At 39.1% G+C, this 23,326-nt stretch overlaps 1 protein-coding gene across 1 annotated transcript in view; it reads left to right on the forward strand.

Annotated features, from left to right (window-relative positions):
- The window catches only part of CCDC178 (coiled-coil domain containing 178), a 418,122-nt gene that overhangs the window by 369,533 nt on the left and 25,263 nt on the right, over positions 1 to 23,326 (forward strand). The gene's annotated exons all lie outside the window — the stretch shown is intronic.

Genomic DNA, 23,326 nt, shown 5'->3' on the forward strand with positions numbered 1-23,326 from the left:
CCATCTCATTCTACGCAGACTTGTCGGGCGGGACGCTAGCGTGAAGGAGACATATGAGCTCATTCACAGCTCTCCTGCGCCTCCATCAAATCCGGTACCGATGGGGACCAGGGCGCACGCTTACTATAGAAGCAGGGGGTAAGAGGCATATAATCCACGACCTACAAGAGGCCACTGGGTTTACTTGGCCTCCCCTTGAACTCACTGGCTCAGCCGACGCGGCCAGCAGGCCAAATGCGCCCACCAGGAGGATACTCAGCTGATGCCCCGGAGTTTGTACCCCGGAGATCACCTGCAGACCCCTATGCCAAGGTCACCACTTGAAGCTGGACACATCCTGTAGGTTTAGCGTAACGTACTGCACAACACCATGCATACCTCCCGACGACCTGAGAACCCAGGCATGCCTGTAACTTTAAGTTCCCTCACACATATGCAGAATACGGAACTTGAGTATTTTTTGTGAACTTTTAAATATTCTTTTTTTTTTCTTCTTCTTTTTTTATATATATATATATATATATATATATATATATATATTTATATTTTTATATTTTATGTTTCTTGTGTATATTTTTGTTATCCTCGTGGGCCTATGCTCACACATCTAGACAGCTAGCTATGTTTGATGACAACAGCCAGTCGGTTCCATCGAGCATTTATGCACTAGCTATACAGGGAGTGCAGAATTATTAGGCAAGTTGTATTTTTGAGGATTAATTTTATTATTGAACAACAACCATGTTCTCAATGAACCCAAAAAAATCATGAATATCAAAGCTGAATATTTTTGGAAGTAGTTTTTAGTTTGTTTTTAGTTTTAGCTATTTTAGGGGGATATCTGTGTGTGCAGGTGACTATTACTCTGCATAATTATTAGGCAACTTAACAAAAAACAAATATATACCCATTTCAATTATTTCTTTTTACCAGTGAAACCAATATAACATCTCAACATTCACAAATATACATTTCTGACATTCCAAAACAAAACAAAAACAAATCAGTGACCAATATAGCCACCTTTCTTTGCAAGGACACTCAAAAGCCTGCCATCCATGGATTCTGTCAGTGTTTTGATCTGTTCACCATCAACATTGCGTGCAGAAGCAACCACAGCCTCCCAGACACTGTTCAGAGAGGTGTACTGTTTTCCCTCCTTGTAAATCTCACATTTGATGATAGACCACAGGTTCTCAATGGGGTTCAGATCAGGTGAACAAGGAGGCCATGTCATTAGATTCTCTTCTTTTATACCCTTTCTTGCCAGCCACGCTGTGGAGTACTTGGACGCGTGTGATGGAGCATTGTCCTGCATGAAAATCATGTTTTTCTTGAAGGATGCAGACTTCTTCCTGTACCACTGCTTGAAGAAGGTGTCTTCCAGAAACTGGCAGTAGGACTGGGAGTTGAGCTTGACTCCATCCTCAACCCAAAAAGGCCCCACAAGCTCATCTTTGATGATACCAGCCCAAACCAGTACTCCACCTCCACCTTGCTGGCGTCTGAGTCAGACTGGAGCTCTCTGCCCTTTACCAATCCAGCCACGGGCCCATCCATCTGGCCCATCAAGACTCACTCTCATTTCATCAGTCCATAAAACCTTAGAAAAATCAGTCTTGAGATATTTCTTGGCCCAGTCTTGACGTTTCAGCTTGTGTGTCTTGTTCAGTGGTGGTCATCTTTCAGCCTTTCTTACCTTGGCCATGTCTCTGAGTATTGCACACCTTGTGCTTTTGGGCACTCCAGTGATGTTGCAGCTCTGAAATATGGCCAAACTGGTGGCAAGTGGCATCTTGGCAGCTGCACGCTTGACGTTTCTCAGTTCATGGGCAGTTATTTTGCGCCTTGGGTTTTCCACACGCTTCTTGCGACCCTGTTGACTATTTTGAATGAAACGCTTGATTGTTCGATGATCACGCTTCAGAAGCTTTGCAATTTTAAGAGTGCTGCATCCCTCTGCAAGATATCTCACTATTTTTGACTTTTCTGAGCCTGTCAAGTCCTTCTTTTGACCCATTTTGCCAAAGGAAAGGAAGTTGCCTAATAATTATGCACACCTGATATAGGGTGTTGATGTCATTAGACCACACCCCTTCTCATTACAGAGATGCACATCACCTAATATGCTTAATTGGTAGTAGGCTTTCGAGCCTATACAGCTTGGAGTAAGACAACATGCATAAAGAGGATGATGTGGTCAAAATACTAATTTGCCTAATAATTCTGCACTCCCTGTATAAGCATTTATTATACATAACTGACATCTTGCTATCAACGCGTAGCCCCCACGCACTGCATGCAGGCTCTGCCTATAAACATGAGCCTAACTTTAACCATACATCCTACAGGCCTAGATCATGAAATAGGGCATATTCATAAGTATATTCTTACTGTTAATTGATCTGTCCTGAGTACAATGTGCGACGCCTCTAACAAGCTATTGGTGACACTTGAAAAGCAGCATGTATGGTGCAGGTTGATATGTATGTTATTATTACTTTAGAAGCGAGCTACCGCATGATCAAGTACCTTTTTGTTAACTAACATGTTTCTTTACACTGTTCTCTCACTGTGCTACCACTTGAACACATGTATCCAGCTTGTGGTCTATAACTTAATATTTTCACCACTAATATGTTTAGCAGGTATTCATGCTTGCATGCCACACTACTCCTGAAAACACATATTAGTCATATAAGCATATTAACCTTCAGCTACTATAATCCTCACACTCCCCAAAATTGTGCTGTTCAATCAAAATGATGCATAGTTATACCTCTAAATGTTTAGTGATTGATGCTGTTCCATTGTGTAAATAACAAAAATGTGCAAGAAATCTGAATGCCATGTCATTGTTACAATATGTACGTTATCATTTGCTTTGTCCCGCTGTCGTGATTTGTTCACCAATTGCACAATAAAATAAAGAATTACAAAATTAGCACAAAATAATGAGTTGTGATAAAAGTAAAAAATAAATAAAAAATAAATAGAGAATAGCTGGTAAGGTCAAGTAAATCTTAAAGCATGTCGTACCATATTAGTTAGACCAGGAATGTTACAAAAGAGCTGCTGATAGGCATAGAAAGGAGGCCCCAGTTTATCATGTTGATGTCAAGGTTTGGCTGTCAACAAAGAATCTCAAGCTTAGGATTCCTTCTCATAAATTGGGTCAAAAGTTCAGATCAATGCTGTCACCTTCTGTCTGCAACATCCAGATTCCATGAAAATACATCCAGTGTTTAACGTTGCATTGCTTAAACCTTTTCATGAAAATACTTTCCCTGGTCGAGCCCTGCCTGCCCCACCACCAGTCCTGGTGGATGGTGAAGATTAATACAAGGTGGAAAAAATTCTTGACTTCAGGATCTTCCGCAACAAGCTTCAATACTGTTCAATATGGTGAGGAGGATAGATTCTGGGAACCAGTGGACAATATTCACGCTCCTGATCTTCTTTGGTCTTTCTACGCACAGTACCCTGCTAAACCAGGAAAAAGGGCATCCAGAGGGGGGTGATATGAGGAGCTGACTCTGCTGGGTTTCGAACCCTGGTTTACATGCTGCTAAAGACTTTCTTACCAGTTCACCAGCCTGCCACATTTACCTGAGATCTGATAACCTTGACTCTTCAAGCAATGATATCAGTGACAACTCTCTTCAGCTGTGTCTGGTCAGGTGTCTGGTTCTTGGCCTATATAAGCCACTTCCTGTCTCTGTACCTTTGCCAGATTATTGTGGTTCCTGTACTCTATAATCAAGCTTGTTCCTGTTTCTCCTACTTGTTGCTGAATTTGGACCGTTCTGACTTTGCTGCTTCTCCTTCCCACTGACCTCAGCTTACCTCACTACGATTACTATCTTTCTGTTCCAGTCTGTCATCTCTGCTTAAGACCAGACGGCCACTCAAGGCTCAGGGGCTCAACCACCTGGGTAACGAGTGGCTACTTGTAGCAGAAAACATTGCTGATCTGGCTGCTGGACTCCAAACCTTTGCAAAATCAATATCATTACACTGTGATGGATTACACAGAGCTGCAATACAGATATCCCCAAACAGTACATGTCTCTGTAAAATGCTTTGGATTTCTATTTAAAATTTCTGCTGTTATGAAACATGTGAGTTACTCCATTAGCTCTCAGCACACAGTGTGCACATGGTTTAAGCATGAAGATATTGATAGACTCCAACCATGTCAGCTACTCCTAACTCTCCATTAGGTCTCAGCTCACAGTGTACACGTGGTTAAAGCATGAAGATACTGATAGACTCCAGACTTGTCAGCTACTCCTGAATCTCTAATAGTTCTCAGCACACAGGGTTAAAGCAGCAGGATACTGATAGATTCCTTATTACCTTTGTAGCTGGCAATATAATTGAACTGCAGTGGTAATATGGAACCAAGAAGTAGCTGAAATGGTTAACAGAATCAACAATCATTAAAACAGCTTTAAATCAGATCAGTCCTCAGAGTCACAGCTCCAGTCCTGCAGTTTGAAACTTCCAACTTTTCAACTAGTCACAACATGAGTGTTTTAGATGGTTATGTGCAGCAGGAGTTATAAAAAACATTATTAACAGGCAGCGCAGTGCTCTGTGTAAGAAATGCCCCTCTCCCCTTGTCACACGTTGGCATCCCTGGCTTTATATATATTAATTAAATGAGTAAATGGCTTTGCCTAATCAGCCCTTAGGCTGTCACTAGAGCTATTTTGGGAGAGAAAAATATAACCTTATACACTTACATTTGGCAGGGCTAAGAGCTGTTGCTGCTGTACTTTCTCTGTGTTACTTCCAAGATGGCTTCTTGCTTCTCTCTCCTGTGGGAACTGTAACCCCACCACTTGGTGCTGTCAGCCAATGATGGAACCTGAATAGAAAGGCCAATATCATGCCTCCTCTCATGGGCAACTGTCTCTGCTGCCCAAATGGCAGCTCAAACGAAATTCCAGAAATGTCTTCTGAAAGGACAATAGGCATGTGCAAAACCTGCTGAAACAGGGCAGATTTAAAACCAACCCATTTTTTTTTACATGTCTAGCTTGACATGCTTTCCAAACAGCTACCAATTAGGTTGGATGGGCCTTGCACAACTGAAACCTATTACAGAATTAAAGAGACACTCATTGTATCTGTTTTTCTTTAGCTTACCACCCTCTCCTCAAGAAAAATAATGTTAGTGTGTCTAAACTACTGCAAATAAATTTTTCTCCACATAAAAACTGGTGGGGTGAAGCCCCCAAGTGCCCCTATGAATGTGCCTCCACTGAAAGCACATACACTTACTCTACCCCATCACGAACATGCAGAATGCATTATCAGTATTTTTACAGTTAATACACATAGGCAATGAATGTGGCTTACAGGGACATGAAGGGGCTTCATACTTGATTGTCCCCTTACAGAAATAATACCTATACACCACTGATTGTAGCCCTAAATTACCAACAAAAGAAGATTAAAGTAGTGTGACTATTCAGGGGGTTTATATAATATTTTGGTAAGGGGGCTGTCCAAGCAGGGTGATATGAGAAGAAGTTAGCTGGCACTGAATAGCCTTCAGCAATCTCACACTGTCACTGAAATATAAATACAAATCTACCCATAAACCTACTAGCGAGATAACTGAGCATCTTCACAGTCAAAAATGAAATCTACATCTGTGCCAGACAAATTACCAGTCATGTTGCTAAAGCTCAGTGCACCAGTAACTGCCCAGCCTATCGAATCCTTAGTCAATGCCTCACTGCAGTTCGTTTATAACCCAAAGTCTCAAAAACACAAGATTTTGTACTGATTGACAAATGTGAAAGGATGCGTAATAAGTGATCTTATAAAAGTTTGTAATTGTTAACATTTATTACGATATCAATTATTACACATGATAACTGCTATTTTAACACATTGCTTTGTATGTTTGAATATAAAACCTTGTTACTTTGTTGCAATGTATGCTTCCCAGAGACATACATTTAAACTACAGCACACGCGTAGTGTATTCTAAAATACACTAAAATACAACATTATAATAGTAAATATGGTGTAGCCTTTGAAGATGATGAAGCTTTGATGAAGCTTTGAATGTCAGTAATATATTTTGTACTGTTTGAGGCTGTAAAATATGGGTTTTTCTGTCTGCCTTGCATCTATTCAATATTGAAGGTTCTGGCTCAGTATACGTAAACCATATGCCTTCTGGTGCAATTACCTGCAGTGTCAGGCCCCCAGGGGAGGTGCACAGATACACAACTGCAGTCATAAGTAGATGCTAGCTTACATGTTTGTTAAGCTGAACCCATCTTTTATGGGTGATACTTCCATACCTCCCACCAGTCAGGAATAGGAATAGGCCCCTGCCCAAGCCATCCTAATAGGGACACCAAAGACAAGTCCTCTAATTAGTGTAGGGTGAACTCATCATCAGACGTGTCTTTGCTATACAAACCCACCTCAGGGCTTCCACATACTACTGCACGTGGAAATCCCAAGTGGTGCTGGCCAGTGCAGCCAACAGAAATCTTAAATGGTGCTGGTCAGTGCAGCTAACAAAAATCTAAAGTGGTGCTGTCCAGTGCAGCTAACAGAACTCTCAAGTAGTGCTGGCATGTGTGGCTAGCAGACAGCCTGACATGTATGCACTACTGGTTGACATGCCAGCTTTTGTAAGATGTGCCCGTTTCTGGGAGAAGGTGACCTGCCCACTGCATCACCAGTGGTGTAAATAGCATCACTGGCATGCTCCACATAGGAACTTTGCACCCGCCATCCCAAATTCATACTTTTCAATGCTGGGCTGACAAACATCCGGTAAAACACATTCGAGAGAATTTAACTAAATTGTATGATATGTGTCATACTTTAAAACCTTTCCTTTGTCAGCCTTTCAGGATGGCTTACACTTTACATTTTCCAACACATCACATTTACTTTTCATTATATCAGCCTGGTGCATATTGCTTAAAATAATTATCATACCATCATACGTTGAAAGCCAAAATTTGTTTTAAAGCCATGCAAAAGGTTAGGAGGAAACTTTTTTCTGAGCGTCTATGCTATAAAATGTACATTTTCCCTTAGTAAAAACAATGTATAATTGTATATTTACTGATCCTAAGAGAAATGGTCAACGCATGCAGAAAGTACAGTTTATGAATGTGTAGTGAATTGTTAAGATTATGGTCTCTGCAACTTCCTTGACAAACATATAGCCTTAATTGACTATCAAGCTTGAAGAACTCTGTGTTCTGATTGGTCAGGAGAGTTCCAGACCATTGAGATTGTGCTGTAGCAGCATCACTGTATCTTCGAATGCATTAATTTGCATATCAGCTGTGGTGAAAGCAGAGCCTAATGATGACAGTGCATTACTTGTTATGTTGTGCATGGTAACTAATACAAAATTAGACTTTTAAATATAAAACAGAAAAGCGGTCTAAATAAGTTAATTATGTTTCAGCAAATATCAATATTAAATGCACATTAAAGTGAGGTTTATTGTTTTGCAAACGCTAAGCATTATTGCCTATTATGTTTATCTATTTTTTTTTCTATTCATATCGTTGATGTATGTAAAACATAATTAATTGATTACATTATTTTGTCTTATTTAAAACAGATTACAGGGCAGATTATAAGCCAGCAATTAAATTTAAATACTAACAACGTATTTCAAAGGGAATTGTGCCCAGAATATAATTTAGCCTTTAATTGTATGAAAAAAAGTGTAGTCTCTCCTGTTAGTACACTGGCTGTAATTATGTTCGTCTGATTTTCGTTCAGCTTTAGGGGGCAGCTGCTTTTAGCTAAACCATACACTTGATTATCCAATCATTTATCTCATAGTAAATACACGCTTCTAACATCATCAGACAAATAAAACATCAAGAACAATGTGCTGTTATCTTTGCCATGATTCTGAAACACATTGTTTTCTAAAATGGACGAGAGTAACTCAGGTCCTTGATTCCTTAGAGGAATTTTATGGGTTACTATACTGTCTGTCTGTCTGTCTGACAGCCTGCTTTTCTTTCTCAGAATTTATATAATGGAAAACAAGTTACACAAAACAGGGTGCAGGATGCGGATATGACCTGATAGATATTTCAGTGGAAACCATGAGTTGGTTACCTTTAACATATAAGGATATTGATGCTACTGTAGTAACAATAACAGTGTAATTAATTAGAGAGGACATAAAGTTATCCTTTTCAGGGGAGGATATGTAATGTTATAGGATGACACGATGTTTAAATTTGTAACATGGTTGTTTATCTTTCTTATTATATTTATTTTGCTTGCCTGTAGTGCACTTAAATATAGTATTTTAGGTTTTTGTAACCCTCTGTATAAGATTCCTGTGTTTAAGATGCTACATGGTCTATCTCTTGCATCCTGGTTACATTTTGGTTGTAGCCTTGATCTGAAAGATGTGCATCTCTTTTTGCTGATGTAACCTTGTGTGCTACCCTCACTGTCACATAGTAATGAGCATTTCATTAATATTAAAAAGCAACTTCCTTCTGATCTGACTAACTCACGGACCCTCAGGTCCCTAGGCCTATAGCCCACATAGGCATAAGGCCCTATGACCTCGACTACCACACAGAACGGACATCACAGTAGAAGCCCTGACAGACACCTAGTCCCAACAAACACACATCTCCCGCCACCCCCATGGTTAGGGGTCCCCAACCTCAATGTAGAGGCAGAGCAAGACACCCCCAACGACAGCACAGGTACAGCTACGCCAGACACGAACACAATGCCTATGTCCCTGACTTACTACACACACAGCATGATAGACACGAGCATGGATTTAAACACCTACAATGCTCCCCTGAGAGCATACGACCAGCCAGACAGACATACAGCTGATACAAAACACTGTAGTACCTTTGAACCGCCATGCCTGCCCAGCATTCACACCCTACCACGTTTAGCTAGTCCCATAGTAGACTACAACCTATCACACAGTCTATACACAATACTGGACCAACTCCAATGTGTAGATGTGACTAACCAAACTGTTACATTTTCCTGTTATTCCTTATTGAAAAATGTGATATATGCCTCTATGCCATGCAATTGTCACTCAAAATAGATTATACCAAAGCCTGTTACCACTGAAATGGCAGCACATGCCTGTCTGAAAATGCTGTGCACAACAAAATAAAGAATAAAAAAAAAAAAGCAACAAAGATACATGGATTTGGCTCCGAGGCAACGATGTGAGGGCACATGGACAACAACACAGGGATCTCCTGTTGCTTGCCTAGCTTGTCTTTTTGGATATCCAAATTCATTGGGTTTGTGTAGTAATCTACAAATAAAATAGACGGGCTTTTGTATAAAACACAATTAGTGTCACTGCTTATGAATAAAATGATTACTTGTCAAGTAATGGGACCGGTGGTCCAACTGCAAAATAGAAACGTGATCTGCTTTTTGTTTAGGGATATCTATGATATCTAAATAGGTTCCAGACTTTAAAACAAATTCAAGAATACAGAAATAGTGTGTGAGTGGGCAGAGGGGAGAGTGGGGGGGTTGGGTGGGTAAATAAATAGCATAAAAAAGTCAAAGCATCCAGTGGGCAAAGAGTTAACAGCAAAAACAAACACCATGGGTTGAGATATGAAGCTTATGAGAACACTCAAAATGTCATGACCAGTAAAGGCGTTGAACTTGGCATTGCGGCCTCGGGTGACCAGGGGGATTCAGGTACCTTCGTCAAACTATTCTTAAACTGTTTGACAAATTGCTCCTGGTACCATAGCCACTACAGTGGGTAGTAGTGTTATGGTGCTTGGAGTGTTGCTAAATGTCCTACCCACTCACCCACTGCCCTTTATAAGTATTCATCTCCCTTTTAGGGGGCTACATTTTTATTTACAAAACTTACTTAATACTTTTGAAGACCAAAATTATGTTTTAATGCATCACAAATGCTAATTAAATTAAAAACAAAACAGTTGCATACGTGTTCTAAGATGTCAGAAGATATTCTTTACCTATCTAGATCCTTTGGGGTTTTTTGTTTTTTTGTTTTGTTTGTTTAGCTTTCCACAGACATTCATGTTGTTGATTTGTACTGAATGATGGAGATTGTGTTCTAAGGGTAATAAGCAATGTTGACTTTGTGACACATTGAAGCATTTTACACATTCAAGTCTGAGCCCAGATAACAATTTTAAATTGATGCAATGTCTACTTTTTGATAAATTTCAAATGAGATTTATTATAATTTTTATATTCCATAATCCATTATACATCCATGAAGACCAACTTCATGGACCACTTGGGTTATACTTGTCCCATGTATGGCTTCTTACACTCCTGTTTTGGTTCTATTCAGCTGTTACATAGTTACCACTGCTTTTGTGTTATGTGGTTGCTTCTCTGACCCTTGGCCTTGCTAGTGGCTTTGGGGGCTGAGGCTCTGGATGAGACCTCTTCAGGATCTCTATTGGTAATGGAGGGGGCAGGATCATATTACCGTAGTAGTTTTTAATTTAACTAAAAGCAGCTGTCTGATATAAAAAGAAAAATCACTAATATAGTGTTTAGCAAGGCTATTAAGAAGGGGGTCATTGGTCTTCATGATGCTGTTTGTTTAAATATATGCTTTCTAGCAAAGTCTACATCCTTCCAGAAAGAGGTCCCCTTATATTTTGATGTTGTGATATTTAATTGAATAGAATCTACCTGCATACAATGTATGTGAATTCTGAAAGAAACTGGTTACACATTGGTACAATTAAGTTTAAGCCACATTAAGTGGGCTGTGACAGCCGTTTGTGGTATCCGACAGGGGAAATCAAAGGATCTCCCCTGCCAGCCATATAAGAGCCGGCACTATCCAAATGCCCTTTATGTTGTGTGTCTTCATGGGCCGATGGGGAGATTATAGATCCTTGCCAGCTCAATGCACCTTTCAGCAGGAGAGGTGAAGAGTGAATAGGACCCAGGAGGCTCGAACCTGCACTTTTCCAGGCACAGTCAGAGTATTTCTCACATGAACTCTTGCAGTTAGGAGCATTGTCATGGGTTACTACAGCAATGCTCTGATACATCACAATGCCAGAGCTCACAAGAAGAGTAAACTGAAGCAAAAACCACCGGTGGTGCAGGCTAGAGTCGCTATAAGAAAAATATAAGATAAGATAAGAAAAAGAGAGGGTGAAATAAAGTTTGTATAAAAAAAAAAGTAATACAGTACACACAAATATCTATCTATCTATCTATCTATCTATCTGTCATTGCTCCACTTAAGCCGTATCCCACCCAACACATTAACACACTGCACCACTATCACACTTAATCCCATATATACACTCTGGATTTCTTGCACACACTAGATTCGATGTAAACACACCATGCACCACACCCTTCATCCCCTGTACACATTCTAGATCCCTATGCACACACTATGTTTCCTGTGCACCAACACACTACTAGACGCATACAATCTCAACAAGCCCAGAACACACACAAATTCCCTATACACACTAGAGTCCCTATGCAGAAACTCTATATCCACTATACACATACTATGCCTCTTATACATACATACACACACACACACACACACACACACACACACACACACAGAAACTCTCTACAGCACCTAGCCACATATATTACACTACAGGTAGAATACAAGTGAAAGCTATTTACACAAAGCACCACACCACAAACAGCTCATTGTACACACGCTGTCCTACAAGCAGGCTCCAAACACATGTTTCCTGGCCCTTTTGTCATCTGGTATCCCACTTATGGAGACACAAGAAAAAATTTGCAAGCAAATACAGCGCAAGCATGTCATTAAATTGGCTTGCACTGTGAAGAACAAACATAGGGCCTTGCCAGAGCTCCATGCGAGAACTCATCATCAGGTCCCTGCACATGGAATGCCTATGATTAGCATTATTGTGTAGTGTATACAGTGTATGTGTAGTGGAAGCAGTGTGTAGTGGTAGCAGTGTCTGCATTTGTGTAGTGAATGCAGTGTGTGTGTGTGTAGTGGATGCAGTGTGTGCGTGTGTGTAGTGGATGCATGGTCTGTGTTTGTGTAGTGGATGCAGTGTCTGTGTTTGTACAGTGGATGCAGTGTCTGTGTTTGCGTACTCCATACTGTTTGTGTCTGTGAACTGGATGCAGTGTGTCTGTGTACTGCATGCAGTGCCTGTGTTTGTGCAGTGGATGCATTGTTTGTGTAGTGGATGCAGTATGTGTCTGTGCAGTGGATGCAGTGTGTGTCTGTGTAGTGGATGCAGTGTGTGTGTCAGTTTAGTGGATGCAGTGTATGTGTGTCTGTGTATTGGGTGCAGTGTGTGTCTCTATGACTACACACTACTATACAACCAATGGCGAAACTACCGCAGGGGGTCCGGCAGCCCTGGACCCCTGCTGATACATCTTCTGATATTCCTGTAGCTAGGGTCCCCTGACAATAGGTGAAGTCAGACTGAGAAGGTTTGCAGTGCAGGTGGAGGGGCCCATGCTGGCAGTAACAGATCACCCCACATCTAAGTGACTTCATTATGGTAAGTCCCCCACCCTAGGCAGAGAGGCAGTGGACTACCTTAAAACTGCTCTTCTAAGAAGTTATTTCAGTGCTTTACTGTGGTCATACCTGGGGTCCCTGTAGATTAGCTAGAAATCCTCTATCTAATGGTCAGTGCGGCAAGAGTATGGGGTCAGACAGCATTATCTTAGTTTATTCTTCTTATTTGGGTAGGAGCCAGAAGTATTTTGTAGCCTGTATATGGGCTGCATGAAATGTATACAGCAATGATACACTGCAATCCTGGGCTACCTCTAATCCCCGTACTGTGTTCATTACAAGGATTGCTTTTGGACAGGTTGGCCATAAAGTGGCTCCCTCTCCTCCCCAGCTATTGCAGAGTTGCAACTTTCTGATGCTGACATGAAGGATGTCAAAGCCTCATGGGAGTTGCAGTTCTACAACAGCATCATACTCTCATTAGTGTTGTGAGAATTCATTCAAAGTACTTGTTTTTAACTTTTAACCAATATCAAGTGTTTTGTGACTTCATCTATTTAGGAGGTTCAGACTTCTATTTAGTAGGGGCCTGTGGTGGGACTACCAAGGTCACAATGAGTGTGTCTGTTTAGAATCAGAGTGTGCGTGTGTGTGTGTGTGTGTGTGTGTGTCAATGAGTGAATGAGTGTCTGTCTGTCAGTTTGTATGTGTGTGTCTGTCAGTGTGTGTCAAATCAGTCAGAGTATGTATCTGTCAGTGACTGTGTTTATCAACGAGAGTGTGTGTCTGTCAGTGAAATTGTGTCTGTCAGTGAAATTGTGCCTGTCAGTGTTGTCACATCAGTGAGTGTGTTTGTTAGTGAGTGTGTGTTTCTGTCAATGTGTGTCAATTAAGTTAGAGTGTGTGTGTATCTGTCAGTGAGTGTGTGTGTATCAGTCAGTGACTGTGTGTATGTCTGTCAGTGAGTGTTTCTATCACTGAAAATGTCACTGGAAATGTGTGTTGATGAAACACTGTGTGAGTGTATCAATGACTTATGAGTAGATAATTCCTTTGATAACAATGTTCCAAATGGCACGTATATAATAAAGCCGAAATGGCAATACTGTACACAGAAACTCACATATTTGCCTCATAAGTGAGATACACCCTATATTAGGGTATTTGAACCATTTGGCTATTTTTAACAGATTTATTTTGTAACACATTACTTGCTAACTTCTCAGCACATACTGCTTAATGATAATCAACATGTATAAAGATAACATAAATGAATGAACACTCATTAAGAAAAAAGTAAAAATAAAAACGTCAATAAAATAATAAGAAGAACAGTGGAAAATGGCCCGTCCATTACGGGATTGGCAATAGCATTGTTATAATAAGCAATATACCGGTACAAACAAGGTGTATCGAAATATTGTAAAACAAAACAGTTTGCCTCTTGTGTTGGAAATGGAGACGCATCTGGGTGAGGAACACGAACAGAAGCACTAGAAAACAAAAGTTTATATTATATAGAATATTTACATTTGACAGTTTCCTCCCAAATTGTTCCATTGGTACTTGAGTGAATCAGTTAGGCTAGACCAGGGATAGGCAACCTTTGGCACTCCAGATGTTTTGGACTACATCTCCCATAATGACATCGTTATTAACAACAATAGAAAGTAATACATTTGGCAGTAGTTGGAAATGGATATCAATAGTTAGGTTTGTCAAAAAAGAGAAAAGTATTACAGAAATGTAGTGGAACAGTAACAATCCAAATAGTCAAAAGACGTTGAGTAGAAATTGCTTTCCCTTGACCCGCGTCATCTGAAAACATAATGGGAGCAAGTGAAAAAAAATAAAAAAAATAATAATAATACCTTTCTTCCCTTCTCCCCCATACTTGCATGCATATTAAATCCATTTCCGGTTTCCGCTTAACAAGAAGGTAAGTTTTGTATACCCATAAACCCCTCTGAGAATGGCTCACTATCAAACGGGGCTCAAGAGACGAAGAAGATAAAAACTAAAAAAAACATTGTAGCCACGATTAAAACATGGCCAACTAGTATTCTGTCAACTCTCCTTTCTCTTTTTTTCTATATAAACGATATGATTGTATATGTGATACATATTACATCAATAATTTTGCAATTTGTATGAATGCTACCATTCCAACGTTATAGTTAATGTAATTAGATTTTTCCTTCATTCCATCCATGTTTGAAAATATAAGAAATATGAATATATTCAGCATGGTAAAACAAATAATTACATATGGTAATTTAATTTGAACTACTAAACGTTTATTGATATAGTCACACATTTCCATTACACTGATAACAAAAAGCTCAGGTATAATATCAAAATTGCCTTCATATATATTAATCAATAATTGTAGTCATTTTCATTTGTCACTCACTATAAACGATTGGGGGGTGATTGTTCATTCACTCACATTGAGGAGGCAGTTGAAGAAATCTTTGGTTGGTGTTGGGTTAATTTGAAATGTTAGGCAAACATGAAACACTGCAAAACGTCTGACCTTGTTCATTGAATGTTTGATTTCTTCATTGTGCTGGTGCCAGTGTGCTGTGGGATGCAATCTCTTCATATATGTAGAAATGCATTCAAACGACCAGTTAATGAGGAAATTAGGGATTAATGAGGTATTTACTAAATGGTGGTATTTGCAGTGTGTGGTGTTTTGATAGCGTTATTTACTGTATGGTTAATGCATTGTTGTCCAGTTGTAATTAGGTTCTGATGTCTGATACTGTGTGTACAGAAATGGACTACTTACCAATAAAATATATTTCAGGGTATTCAGGATATAATGTTTATATTGCAATGTATTCTGTAGCACCAATAAAATTATCAAATTATGACCTAGATTTATTTATTTTTAATGAGAAATTATTCGATTCCGTTAGAAAAACAACTTTTCAAACGATTTATTTACAGAAGTCACAATTTTAAGTCTCTAGGAATATTTGTAGATAAATAATTTACAAAGTTTTTTTTCTAATAGGATTAAATCATCTCTGATGGAGATACAAAATAATAAAATTAAGGCCAATATTTGTAATAGCACAGTTTATTTTGGTAGATATTCATCCAGTGAGAGTCGGGGCCCGATTAAACTAAGGTGCCCCAAGGCGTGATGCATGATTCTTCCCTCCTGTTATGAGAACCATACCCTAACATAGGCTGTGCTAGGAACACATTAATAGTGCAGACATTACCAGGACTAGTTCCTATATTATTATTATTATTATTATTATATATTAGACAGTCACTATATTGACTTTCTATGGCCATATATGAGTTGTCAAGTAGAAAATGGGTGTGTGTGGCACTCAATTTAAAGCCAAATTTCCATGTCTATGCCATAGGAGATGACCTTATTTACTGGATCAACGTACAAGCATATGGCAAGATGGTATAATGGTGGTTTTATTAAGCTATTAAACAAGGCTGGGCAATGTTTCAACACTAACTGTTTTTATACAGCTTGATGAAGACACTTGGTGTTGAAACATTGTCTGCCTGTGAAGCATACATGAGTTGAGGTACAGTTGAACCTCTGAAATTAACAGATAAAGAAGGCATTCATCTCTAGTACTGCCTCTGGGGCTAATGCTTATACTGCTGTGTTAGCAAAAGTAATTCATGTATTATCTACTGCACTTGTTAACTTCTTAACCTGTCCATTGTAAAAGTCTTACCTGCTAGGGAAGCACGCTTAAGACCTTTACATCACCTTGTAGTCACATTAGACTGAGTATTTGTGAATATTGCCTTCTGGGAGTCCTCAAACTCGTATGGTGGTGAGTCAATATAGAAAATATGAAGACAGAATATAGTGTAGTATATGCTATAAGTGGTTAGGTAAAATAAGAAAAATGGCAATTTTCTGGAGCTTATGTTCAGCTCCAGATATATGCAAATGGGCATTATAATCCCCATTGTGGATATGTCCCTCAGCTTGGTTCCTTGAAGATGGTAGGTCAGGGTCAAGCGTCAGTTAGAGTGTTGAGCGTTCACGGGTATTTCCCTCCAAATTGCAGTGTCACATATATTCACCAAATACATAAAATGAGAATAAAAACCTAGAAATAGTGCTCTCTGTTTTGTTATGAAAGCAAAATAAAAGGAGGTATACTCACAAAAGGAGAGCGAAAAATTAGGTGTTTGCTCAATCCTGTGTAGCATAGGTGGTTTCCTCCCCACCAAGGAGGTAGAAAGTGTGTCTCCTCCAGATAAAATATTCAGGGATAAAATCAGGAAGGACCAGGTAAGGTAAAAAACTAGTTGTATTTAAAACAAAGATAATAAAACCAATAATATAAAAACACTAACACATTTCACCCAAAGGAGCTTTTTCAAGTACACCAAGCAAGTCAAACTTTCAGCCCACAATGGATATATTTGTGGCCCAGATGCCACCCACCATTAAGGTGGCTTGCCTCCCCCTTACTACCCTTAAAAGCATGGAAAACTCACCTTATTTCCAGCACCGTGCAGGTCCGCCGGCACTGGCCCCGCCCCCTTGGTGACATCGTCAGAATTGCCGATTTTTAGCCAATCCCATAGGGAAAGCATTGAATTGGTTAAAATTAGCAAGAGGGTGGGGCCAAATTCCATTGGCCAATCAGCACCTCCTCATAGAGATGCATTGAATCAATGCATCTCTATGAGGAAAATTCAGTGTTCCCATGCAGAGCTTGGAGACGCTGAATGACAGAGCTGCCTACTGTGCAGCACTGAGCCAGGAAGCCACTCCAGTGGCCATCTGAGGAGTGGCCACTTGGAGGTGTCCCTAGTTTCAATGTAAACACGGCCTTTTCTCTGAAGAGGCAGTGTTTGCATTAAGATGCCTGCATATAATGATTATACTCACCAGAACAACTACATTAAGGTGTAGTTGTTCTGGTGACTATAGTGTCCCTTTATACGTTGTTTATTTGGTCCGTGTTAGCCTTTGAGTTTGACATGCTTGAAGTGCACTATATTCTGTCTCCATATTTTCTATACTCACTCACCCTCATACAAGTTTGAGGACACCCAAAAGGCACTGTTTCCCTGTGCCCTTTCCTGACCTATACCTAGTTACTGCAAGATAGAAGAGACTCTGGTTTGTGAAGTACCAGCTGCAATACCAGGATCTAACTAGCACTAGGAACCTCACCATCACACGTATTTGTGAATAGTGGTTTAATAAATCTTATTGTTTTGAAAAGTTAGATACATATGTATAGAGCAGGAGTCAGCAACCTATGGCACATGTGCCATGCATACCACTCATGGTTCCTTTGCATGGCACTCAAGGTTCCTTTGCATGGCACTCAAGGCTGCCAGAGCCAAAGAGGTTCAAGCCTTCCAGGAGTCCCAATTTGATTTCAGATATCTTCTGGTGTAAACCGAGCAGGTAGTGAGGGACAATCCTCAATTTACGCATTGCATAACTTAAAAAAAGTGATCTAGAAAACTTCCTCCCAGTCCTTGTGAATGGGAATCCACACTGGAGTAGAGCAGCCCGCAGCAGCTAGCGCAGCTCCTGCTCTTGACCTGCACCTCGTCTGCACAGTCTACACTGGACCACAGAGAAGCCACCTACACTGCTAGATATACGCAGAGCTGCAGAATAAGCCCCCCCTTCCATACAAATAATACAAACAGCCAACATATAAACATACACAGTACAGTGCAGTGTGTTTGCAGGTGTAGTTCCAGCTAGGGATGTGTATGCGCAAAAAATTTGATTCGGTTTGGAAATTCGGGTAGGAAAAAAAATGTGTCTGCTTTGGAAATTGGGACCAATGGCAATCGGTTCGGTTCGGGACTTATTCGGAACTTCAGTAATTCGGACCCTAACACTAACCCCTAACCCTATGCCTAACACTAAACCCTAAATCCTAACCCCTACCCCTAACCCACTTTCCGAACTTTGGCAATTCGGGACTTCGTCAATTCAGGACTTCAGCAATTCGGGACTTCAGCAATTTGGAAATTCGGCAATTCGGAAGTTCGGAAATTCCGAAATTAGGCAATTCAAACTTTGAACATTCGGAAGCATTTGAATTGCACAAAATGTGTACATTCAGAACGAAACGAATTGCACATGTCTAGTGTCTTGAAAAAAAACACTTCTTCTACCCTAACACTCAAAACCTGACCTGTCTGCTGCTGTCATGACAAGGAAGAAAAGTTTCACTTCTTCATTGTCCACACATGCTGGACACCCAAACACTCCTTACAGCATAACTATTACATAACACTATACTGATTATGGTGCTTACAGTGTCCCTTTAATTCAAAGGAATAAATTGTGAACATAGAATACATTAATTATCTAAAATGTATTACTTTGTATAGGGTGCCTGTCAACCTGCATCGCCATGTGAGCCACGATAAGATGCCACATGCTATCAGTGATCCAATGACATTATAGTCACACCTACATACCCTACCTCCTCCCATCCCAAGTTTAGAATAATGTTGACAGGAGCTATGAGATTATTTTAAAAAAGAATTTAATCTGCTCTTTTCCAGCTTCACAATTTGATTTTTCATTTGTTTTATCAACTCACTATTGTTGTAAATATAATGACTAAATTCTGCTAATCTTTACATTATTTAATCTATATAATGTGCTAACTTAGTGGCTAGGAAATGTATTGATTTATAATATAATAAAATTTATAACAAAAATGAAAATTACTTTATTGTCTAAAGTTCCCGTAGAGAAGTGTCTCACTTGTCTGCATTTCTAACAGCATTCTCTCTGATGTGCCACAAATGGTCTACATTTGGTGAGAGTGAGTGCTAAGCTATTGCACACCTACCGGTTCACTCATATGTGACATATCTGATGATGTCAGGTAAATTACATACATTTTATGTCATCTGACATATCTGATGATATCAATTTGATGTCATCTGACATATCTGATGATGTCAGGTAAATGATATCAATTTTATGTCATCTGACATTTCTGATGACGTCAGGTAAATTACATACATTTTATGTCATCTGACATATCTGATGATGTCAGGTAAAATATATAAATGTTATTATTTTTGGAAATTTACACATTAAAAGAAAAATATTATGTTTTGGTAACTTAATTCATCTAGCAGAGCGTACAGATGAATTTGACATGTTATACATGGAATAGCTTTTTAGAGAAAATATTTAATGTTTTTAAATATTTTCAACTTGTTGGGATTATTCTAAACTACAAGCATGTTTTAACATAATTACTGTGTTGCTAAACAGTTACAAATGACAAAACGTTTATCTTTCCCAACATATTATTACTGTGAAACCCTTACTCACTACTACCTTTATTTCCATGAAAATGTCAGATTGTGTTACTTTTCTTAATACTTATAATACATTTATGAAGAGAAATGCTATGATTTAATCTTATCCTACAGACATGTAAACACTGCCACACCATGATATTTATGGGCAACTACATTATTAGCAGTCCAGCAGGAAGACAGACAGAGTATACTTGAAGATCAATTTTAGCCATTGTCCTTAACTTTGAATATACCTTGGCACTTGGCAGTAAAGTAAGCATATCTACATTTAGCTATTGCTTCTAATTCATAAAACAGAAAACAATATGCGTCTGTAGCCAATTTTATATCTTGTATGTCTTTTTGTTTGTAGCGTCTCCAGTGATACAATCCTCTTAGCATTCTTCATGTATACAAAATACATGCTGAGGACATATAGTCTGTAACACTATAAACTGCTGGTTTTTAACTTTATTTTTCATTGATTCACTCAGTTGTCCTGACTTAAAGTGGCTTTATCATCCAAAATAGTGTATGCACCATCATGTAAAACTTTATTAACTGTCTACAATGTCTGGTTTTTAATATGTTTAGCAGTTTTGCATAAAGAAAAAAAAAGTACAGTTGACTTGGCATTTTGGTTAAATAGCAAAATCAGAGTTTGCAAAGAAAAAAATCTGTCTCTTGCACAGTGGTATTCTGCAAATCACATACTCTGATTGGCTGCTGACATCACATGCTGTTTACAGCCTTATTTTTCTGTAACTGAAAGTTACACAACCTGGCACACAACACAAACATACCCCTTCATTCACACACCCTTCCACAAGACAAAAATTCATACCTACATCACACACTACACAAGTATACCCCTACTTTTACTCACTTCCACACAACACAAATGCATACCAATATACCTCATTATTGACAAACAATGAAACATGACACAAATATACAGAAAACATTCAAATATACTACTACACTGCTACACAAATATTCCTCATAAAAATATAGCTTGACAATCACATAACTCCACAAATACACTCTGCCACAAAGCATAAATATAGTTCCATATTAACACATACCATGCTGGGGATGATGCTGCATAACTATACCCAAACATTCATATACTTTGCCGTGCTACACACATATAATCCTACAGTCACAAACACTTCCAAAACACAACTACACTCCTACAGTCACATACTACCATGCTACACAAATATATCCCTCCTTTAACACACACTAGAGCAGAATATGAATATACTACTACATTCACACATAATTTCACTCGACACTAGCACAAGCCTAATTTCACACACTGCCCCACTACACAAATGTACCTCTTCATTCACATGCATTACTATGCTGCACAAATGCACTCTTACACGTACACAGACTGCAACGCTGTACAAATAAACTCCAACATTCACATACGCTGTGCAGTCACACAAATATACCCCTATGGTCACACATTCTGCTACACAACCCAAATCTACCACAACAGTCATATAAACTTCTATGCTGCATAAATATAGCCCTACATTCACACAATCATTCATGCTGTACAAATATACCCCAACATTCATATAAAATCTCATACTACACTTATATATCATTACATTCACTATCCGCCTACACAAATATACCCCAGCAATCACATACACATACATGCTACACAAATATAAACCTACATTCACACATTCTGCCACACTATCAAACATTTACATACACATACATGCTCCACAAAATACCCACACATTCTGCCACACTACACAAATATACCCCAACATGTATATACACTGTCATTCTACACACATATACCCCAACTTTAGCTTTTACTGTCATGTTACCCAATATACATTAACAAATTCTGCCACCCTGTACGTTTACACTCCCACATTCATACACTATATCATAATGCACAAACATACCTCCTCATTCACACACATTGCCATGCTGCAGAAATACACCCCCACGTTCACACATTCATGCTACACAAACAACCCCAAACACACATAAATACTACCATGTATTCAAAATTCACACATTATTATTATTATTATTATTTTATTATTTATATAGCGCCAACAAATTCCGTAGCGCTGTACAATGCTGACATACAGATATACACATGCACTTAGACCAGGTTTCAAAGTAATAAACATATACATAGACCAGGATTCAACGGTATACACATGCACTTAGACCAGGATTCAAAATTATACACATACACTTAGACCGGGTTTCAAAGTAATAAACAAACACTTAGACCAGGATTCAAACGTACTATCGCATTACATACAAACACATGAATGTCCCTTTCAGAGACAATATATTAACTTTCAGTCTCTCTGGGCCTAATTTTGCCAGCAGCACAACAGCTTGCTTAGTTAAAAATGATATTCATGTGTTTGCATTATTGCTTTCAAATTATAATTGGGCACACATTTTCATGCCACAGTGCCACTTTAGGTATCGATGACAGCTACTGAAATCCTATCACATCAAGCTTTAACTGCATTTTTCACAATGCCACCACAGACCCAGGGTTAGTCTGCCTTAATCTGACCAATGCCTATATCTGTGGAACTCTGAAACATAACAGCTGAGTACTGCCAGGATCAGACATAAAATTGCAAGCCAACCTATATATCTGGCAGCATTTTTATTTGCACAGTTCAAAAATTGCTTTATAAAAATGATAAATCTGCAGTAAAAGCATGTTATTTTAGTCTTAAAAATATTAGCCACACATGTTCACTTGGAAGTAAAGGCCACACTTTGTATAACGTGCAGTGTCAGTTTTCAAAGTCATCTTTCACACTATCTCTGCTCAGTTCAGGTATTTATGTCACATGTTCAGCAAAGTAGATTAATAGGGAGTTATATCTGGAATTTTCGTTCCTGTTATTGTTCTCCCTTAGCAGTTGATGGCTGAGTTAATTCTCTTTAGTTTTGCCATGCTCCAAAGCACACATTGCCTAGCTATCATAAGCCTTACAAGGAGAAAGAGAGGGGGGAAAAATACAGCGTCCATCAAAATCCCAACCTTGCATTTTTAAACCTTGCCCTGACCTGATGCGCTATTCCCAAAAGCCTTGCAGGATTCCTTTAAAAAAAAAAAAGAGGCAAAACAAAAAAGGTTCAATATGTCCTGCGGCTATCGGTTTTGAGTTAAACTGGGTGAAGTAGAAATATTTTACTCATCAGCTTTGCAGTCAGAGAGTTTGCTTCAGCTAGAACAAAACTGCTGAGGCATTTACAGAAAATTAACCCCCCATCCTGGCAGCCAGATGTGACTGGTTTCTGGTGAATGCACATGAGTGGGCTGAAAAATCAAGAGACTGTGAAATTCCTGTCAGGGCTGTACAGTGCAGAATAGGCTATTGACTGCTTTCTATATTTCCCTCCATCATTCTTCTTGAACACTGCCATTAATTTCCTCTCCTGGTCTGACTCAAATTTTTTTTTTTATCCCCCCACCCCCCTTTCCTCTTTTTTTTTTCCCTT

This window comes from Pelobates fuscus, chromosome 4, assembly GCF_036172605.1.
Source record: "Pelobates fuscus isolate aPelFus1 chromosome 4, aPelFus1.pri, whole genome shotgun sequence".
Classification (NCBI taxonomy): Eukaryota; Metazoa; Chordata; class Amphibia; order Anura; family Pelobatidae; genus Pelobates; species Pelobates fuscus.